This window comes from Helicoverpa zea, chromosome 7 (genome assembly GCF_022581195.2).
Source record: "Helicoverpa zea isolate HzStark_Cry1AcR chromosome 7, ilHelZeax1.1, whole genome shotgun sequence".
Lineage (NCBI taxonomy): Eukaryota > Metazoa > Arthropoda > Insecta > Lepidoptera > Noctuidae > Helicoverpa > Helicoverpa zea.
Genome location: NC_061458.1, coordinates 7,374,417 through 7,381,284, shown reverse-complemented (window position 1 = coordinate 7,381,284; position 6,868 = coordinate 7,374,417).

Here is a 6,868-nt window from a genome sequence, read left to right as displayed (position 1 = left end):
TACAAATTTTTGACTTCCATGTCGCGATTCAAAATATCCCGCCGAATCAACGGTAAAGTCATATGTCAAAATCTTGTCGAGCAGAGGGGGGGGGGGGTGGCGGAGTTCCAATCACTTTCACTTGTCAAAGAGAATAGGTAATAATATTATCGTTGTGAGTTAGATCCTGTTTTTATTTCAACGTGCTGTGTGTTCGAAAAAACACGTCGTCCTATAAGTAAATGTCCAAAATTGTGTAGGTAAAATGTAGGTAAGTAACATTAGGTAATGTCAAACTGAATTTGAGAAGAAGACCCGGCTAAGCAGAGCTGTTCTTCAAACCCTTCATTTGTTACATTTAAGTAGATAGGTAGGTATGTACGATATGCGTAGGCAGCGTAGGTTTATAGCATTGATTTCTCACGCATGACTGGTTTCGTTAGCGTTACTCTCATTTACCGCAGGTGCCTACTTATACATATCCACTCATGTCCTCGATATTAAAATCCGGTAAGAGCACGTACATTGGTCCCTAAATGTACGAAAATTGCACCGATCCCAAAGAGGTTTGTTTTCCACTTGTGATTTCGTCAGACGAGCGAGCACACTCGTTCGTTCGAATAGTTTGCGTTCGTTGAAAAATTCCCACCGAAAATTTAGTCTGAATTTTTTCGAGTTCTCACGTCGAGAGGTTAACACAGAAAGCTAGATGTTGAGTATTACGCAGCACCTGCATTTTTGTTTTAGTACTGATTTTTTTGACTAATTATTTTCAACAGGTGACGAATTCAGCGTCTCGAGCACCACTAGCGGCGGCGAGACGGAGCGGCAATCAGAAAAGCGCTTTAGTTTAGCTGTCGCTTGCAATTAGTGGATTTTATGTACTTACCTACCAGACTATCCTACTATAATGAATTTCGGCTTTAGTTTGTGGTTTTAATTATCACCGTATCTGTATTCTAATTGGAAATGTTTTGTTTTCTCTCCAGGCAATGCAAATAATAAAAAGCCTCGTATCATTAAAAAACGTATAAAAGGGAAAGAGCGAAGTATGTCAAACGTTGAATGCAGCTTTTTTGATGTGTCTACCTACGTCGTTCGTCTACGCAGTTTTCCCTGTTTCCCGAAAAATATGGATGTCTGTGAGCCAGGTTTACGTTTGAAACTTCGTTGCGTTTCATTGCTGCCATGCCATGTTGGAATTGTTTGAGTGGCATTAGTTCCTTGGTGTCTGTCCGTCAATCGGTGTGCCTCCCAAAAATTGACTGGCTTCAAAATTCATCAATATGAGTGATGAAAATTGAAGTGACACAATTTTTGATGGAGTGACTGCAGATACCGAGATGGGTGCTTTTGGGATTTTCAAAAAGTAATTTAAACTAGTATGAAACCCATTACGGAGGCAAGAAAGTACCTGCGCCAGAAATTATAGGAAAAATAATTTATGGGCGATCTAAGCTCGGGATACCTAAGTACCTATTCATCACAAAAACTCAGTAACATCTCAAATTCAAACTCAAACTAATTTTTTTTTATTTCAAATAGGTCTATAAAAGCTCTTTCGAAACGTCAAAGTTAGGTGCACAGTTCCAAAGAGTTGGTCTCGTGGAGATGAACCGGCAAGAAAGTCTATCAGTACCACTTTGTCTCTTGGGAGCTCTCAACTCTGAGCACCTGGATAAAAAGTAGCCTATAAGCCTTCCTCTGTAAATGGGCTGTCTAACACCATCCAGTTGCGTTAGTAAAACGAAAAAACTTTTCAGCTATATTATAGTTAATACCTAAGCAGTTTGGGCTTATTCCTTTGTCCTTAAAATTCCGGCATTGCAGCGTTCCGAATAGACTTACGTTTATCAAACAAAAAGCTGCCAATTGGTACGTACGATGTAATCGAATTATCGTCCGTCCTTTCACACTGCAGGGTCTCGATATATCCGATTTTTGATAACGCTGACGAATAGAGACTCAGTGGGTATACACCTGGGAAATTAGGATGTAAATTTCCATTCGCTCGCTCTCGCGGACCTATATTCACGGATTCTTTGTTTTCATCGGAAATTTAAGGATACGAAGTCTCAGGGGCATTCCTGCTCGTAGACAGCAGGATTTGGCCGCGAGGGATGATGAAAACTGAGAAAAAACCTACTTCGCTACGTAGCTAAAAATCGCACCTTATTTTTCGAGCGAGCTGAAATATGAATGAAGTAACATTAGTGTAAATTGAAAACCCAATGGACGGAATTGTTCCAGTTGTTTTCTGTGCGTCATTTTCTACTACATTTTAGATAAGAAGATTTGGCAGAAATAATGGAAATACACTAAGAAAAAACAACCTAACTACAGCCGATATACTTTATTGCAACTTTACTTTCAGCTATTTTCACAACACCTGCAGAGCGATCCACGTAATAAGCACACATCGATATAATAACTTAGTAACCTGAACATTAATGTACATCGACAGCACGTCTCCGAAGCACTCGGGAGACATGAACACTATTAAAAGTTTCACTAACTCAGCCAGAGTAGCGACGCAACTAGTTTATGTTAGAGACCTATCTAAACACCAAATAGCCTTGGAGATGTAATTCTTACAGGGTACAATGGATGTGAGTTTGATAGTTCGCTCCACGAAAGGAATCTCAGGAGGAATAATGTAATGGTTAAAGATGGGCTTGCCTTTATGCATCTTAGTTTTTTGTTTGCAGTGATACGTTTTCGTAGTTCAAAGCCTATGAAGTTTTCAAAAAACCTTTTTTGCTAACGTTTGAAATGAATCTGTTTTCTACATCTTTTTGAACATCCCTCAATACTAGGGCTTTCAATACCGGTATTACGGGATCCCGTAATACCGTGATCACGGATATATTTTGGTCTTTTTTCAATACCGGTATTGACGAGCCAATACCGTGATTACGGTATTACAATCTTTTTATAATTTTAATTATTGTGGTTTGTTGTAATAAGTAGCAGGAAGTTGTATTAAATAAGACAAATAACTACGTACTCGTAAGATGTACTCGTAATATTATTCTCACACTTCACACTTGTATATTAAGCGCCAACTTTTATCTCCAGCATACCTCCACCTTTCTTAAACAACTGGTTTCTCGAGCGAGCCAAACGACGTTATTGTTTTGTTAGTCAGTAGTAAAGAGACATCTCATCACTAGGATGTAAAAAGCTTCTGGAGCTCCCCCAGTACGGGCTTACCTCCTGCTTTTAATAGCTCTGTTGTAATGCCATCCTCGCCAGGGGCTTTTCCATTTTTGAGCCGTCTCAGAGCGATCTCGATTTCGCCACTGCTGACTTCTGGCAGGTCTTCGGTGAAATGGCGTGTTAATGTGGCTCTAGAATCCTCATTTCCGGGATCAGGTCGAGATGCATGCGATGCGTATAACCGGCCATAGAAGTTTTCCACTTCCGAAAGGACTGCGGGCACCGAAGAAATGACTTCTTCTCCACTTGTTGTGGTCAGCTTCGTCAAGTGGCTTCTTCCAAGAGATTGTACGAACACCTTTGACCCCCGATTCAGTCCAATTGCTCTTTCAATGTCAAGAGTATTGGAGCACCGGAGGTCGCGTCGTACGTGCTTGTTGATCTCTTGGTTCAGAGCCCGCTTAGCTGACGAAGTGACAGGCGGGTTTTCACGTCGTTTCTTCCTAAGCCCTAATGTCTCTTCCGAAAGCTTTGATTTCTTGCCCTTACGCTGCATGTAACAGAATCTCGATCCTTCCTCCCTGAGGATCCGAACCACATATTCGTGGTTCTGGTTAACGTCTGTTGTGGTTTCCACGGCGGCAAATCGGTTCTCCAAATTTGACTGGAACGTTTCAGATCCTGAAATGGTTTGGAGCAGTGTTGCTCGGAGCTTGGCTTTCATCAGACGGAAACGTTCGGCCTTGAAGTTGATATTCAGAGAGCCTCGGACAAGTCGGTAATCGCTACCGGTATTAAACCTATTGATCACGGAGACGTTTCTATGTGCTTCTTGTTCGTCATGATGAAGTCAATCTCATTTTTAGTCATAGTGTCGGGGCTATGATTGGACGCTTTTTGAAACTAAAGGATTGTGTTTTAAAAGTTTTAATCGATCTAAAATTAAACTCCGATTTCCAATTAGACGAATTCGATTTGACAATATTAAAAAATATTTACAACAGCCTTTCTGTAGTAAAAGTGACTGTATTAGAAATTTGTAAACGGGATGCCAATTTACTAAAAGCGAATATTGCGCTAAAATGTATGTTGACGAAGTTAGATGGTCAAGCTAATGACTTAAGCCAAAATCTTGCAAAGGCACTTCGAAGACGCATAAAGGAGCGACGACTTTTAATATCTGGAGTATTGCAATATTTGCATGACCGACAATACCGTGATTACGTGATCACGGTATTGAAATTTTTAATACCGGAATTGATACCGGTATTGAAAAAATCCGGTATTTGAAAGCCCTACTCAATACAGTGGTCTTCCTTAATAGAAACTGCGAAATAGCTAAAAAATCTACCTTTCAAACGTGACTTTACAGATTTTTCAGGTTTTATTGAATTCAACTAAATGGTTTGGTTTTGATACTAGTTGTTTTCACAGTTATTAACCAAAATTACAAACAACTTAACTCAGGAAGATTCATAACATTCTCAAAAAATGTTGCAGTACTATCGTTAGCCATTTACGAAACTCACTCTAGTGAGATTATGTAAGGCGGAGTTTACACTACCATTAACTACGGTAACCAACTAACAAAATACTAGTTGGAACTTCAACAACTAGGCCACTGACCGTGCCGCTTTCGAAGCGGTTAACATAATTAACGTGAGTTGGACCTTTAGTTTAAATTGTTTTATTAATTTATTAGAACAGCTCCTGTGATTGACCAATGTACTAGTTCAAATTAGGAGTGCGAGTGTTCAAAACTTTTGATTTGATTTGTATTACCTACATCCATTCATGAGCATTAAGCGCTGATAGTAATCTGTGCTGGTAGGCAGAAGATGCGCATTGATCAAAGATCTAAGATCATCATTTCGAAGAGATGCATTTTGTAGTTTCCTTAAATAAGTTTCTTAAGATTATGTCTATATTCGTATCTACATAAATATGCCCATTCTAGGTCTTGCCAAGCAGTTTCGAAAATCAAAAATGATGATGGTCGTAACTTTTTTTTTCAGCTGCGCTAAGTAAAAGGCATTTTAAATCTATCGTATAGCTTTGGATAGATATCCTATTTCCGCTTTCCCATTCTCACACAGGAGGGATGATGGTGTAATTAGTAGGTAGATACCTATATTATAAATTGCAAGTACACTGCACTGAAACTCAGTAGAACTTCTATATTATTATACTGTTGACTCGTCAGTGTAACTAGAAGGACGGCTTATTATGTTAGTGTTATGCCCATTTTCACCAACAATCTCTTAATCTAAGTGCCACTTAGAATAAGGGCTCTCCCAATTTTGATATAAATAATTATGGGTAAGGGATACCTAAACTTTGGTGAAAACGAAATTCTTATTAAGTGTTCCGTAAATGCTTTTAGGGGATCCCTTAATTTAGGTATTTGTTGGTGAAAATGGGCATTAGTGTAGGAGAGTCACTTTATGTGTGAACTATGTCAAGTGTCTGTAGGTTATGGATTTGTGTCCCTTCGTCCAGCATACTCACCATGGAATCCTGATATTTCATGAATGTCAAAAAACTGTTCTGAAATAGTGCTAAATAGTGCCCAAAGGAAAAAAATAGTGCTCTTGTACTTGCGAAGATATAGCCATAGTTCGATGAGTATGCTGGACGAAGGTTTCGCCCAGCATACTCACCTCCGTCCGGAGAATCTGTATACGCTTCAAACATAATTCATACTTCAAAAAATAGTTCCCAAATAGTGCCAAACGGTGCCCAAAAAGAAAAAACAGTGCTCGAATAACTTCGGAGTTATAGGCTTCGTTCAGTGAGTATGCTGGGCGTAGGTTCTACGCCCAGCATACTCACCTCAGTGCGCGAATATCGAACGAGCTATAGGTACAATTTACGTCTCAAAAAATTGTGCTTGAAATAGTGCCCAATATCAGTCCAATTTTTGCTTGACTTTTGACCTAGAAAACCATTAAATTTGATTGTAAACTTCTACATACATTACATTGAGTACACTCGAATACAATATTATTAACTTTCTTTCTAACAATTTTTGTCTTGTGTAAATTATTAATTGTCTATGTAAGGGAGTATTTACTTTAGAATCGCAATATTATTAATTACACATTATTTTAATAATACTTTATAATAATATGATTAAGCCTTCGCGCGTCGCATGGGACCCCGGTAGCTAGGAACAATGATTTTATATATTTTGTCTAGATCACGGCGCTTGAAGGATTAAGATATCAAATGAAGTAAATCATGCATGAAAAATAAAGTTGCTGTTATTAATGCTTACATTACAACTGACAAAATTATTCAAAATAATCATTTTCCGGATCAAGGACGGTACCACAACGTTTACGGAATTGACCTGTATTCCTCATGTGTTAAAGTTCAATATAGTGTGGCAGTAATGGATGCACGTACGGTCAATAGGTATGGGGCTTACGACGCGCGGCGCCCGCGACGCAAATGAATATGTTTATGTTTAAATACTAGATGGCGCTGCCCTAACATCTTACGATTATTAGACAAGACTGATCTGTATTTTGAAGGTGATAAGGGTCCATTTTGTGTCACAAAGCGAAGCGCGAGTTAACTAGAATTCTGATTACTTTGGCCCTTTAAATAGTAATAAATAACGTAAGTAATTAAATATGTTTTTTATTGCTAAACCTTTCATTGATGAAACTATTGGAAAGAGTTTTAAAAATTTGTATAACTATGTCACAGTACTAGTTTTGACTGG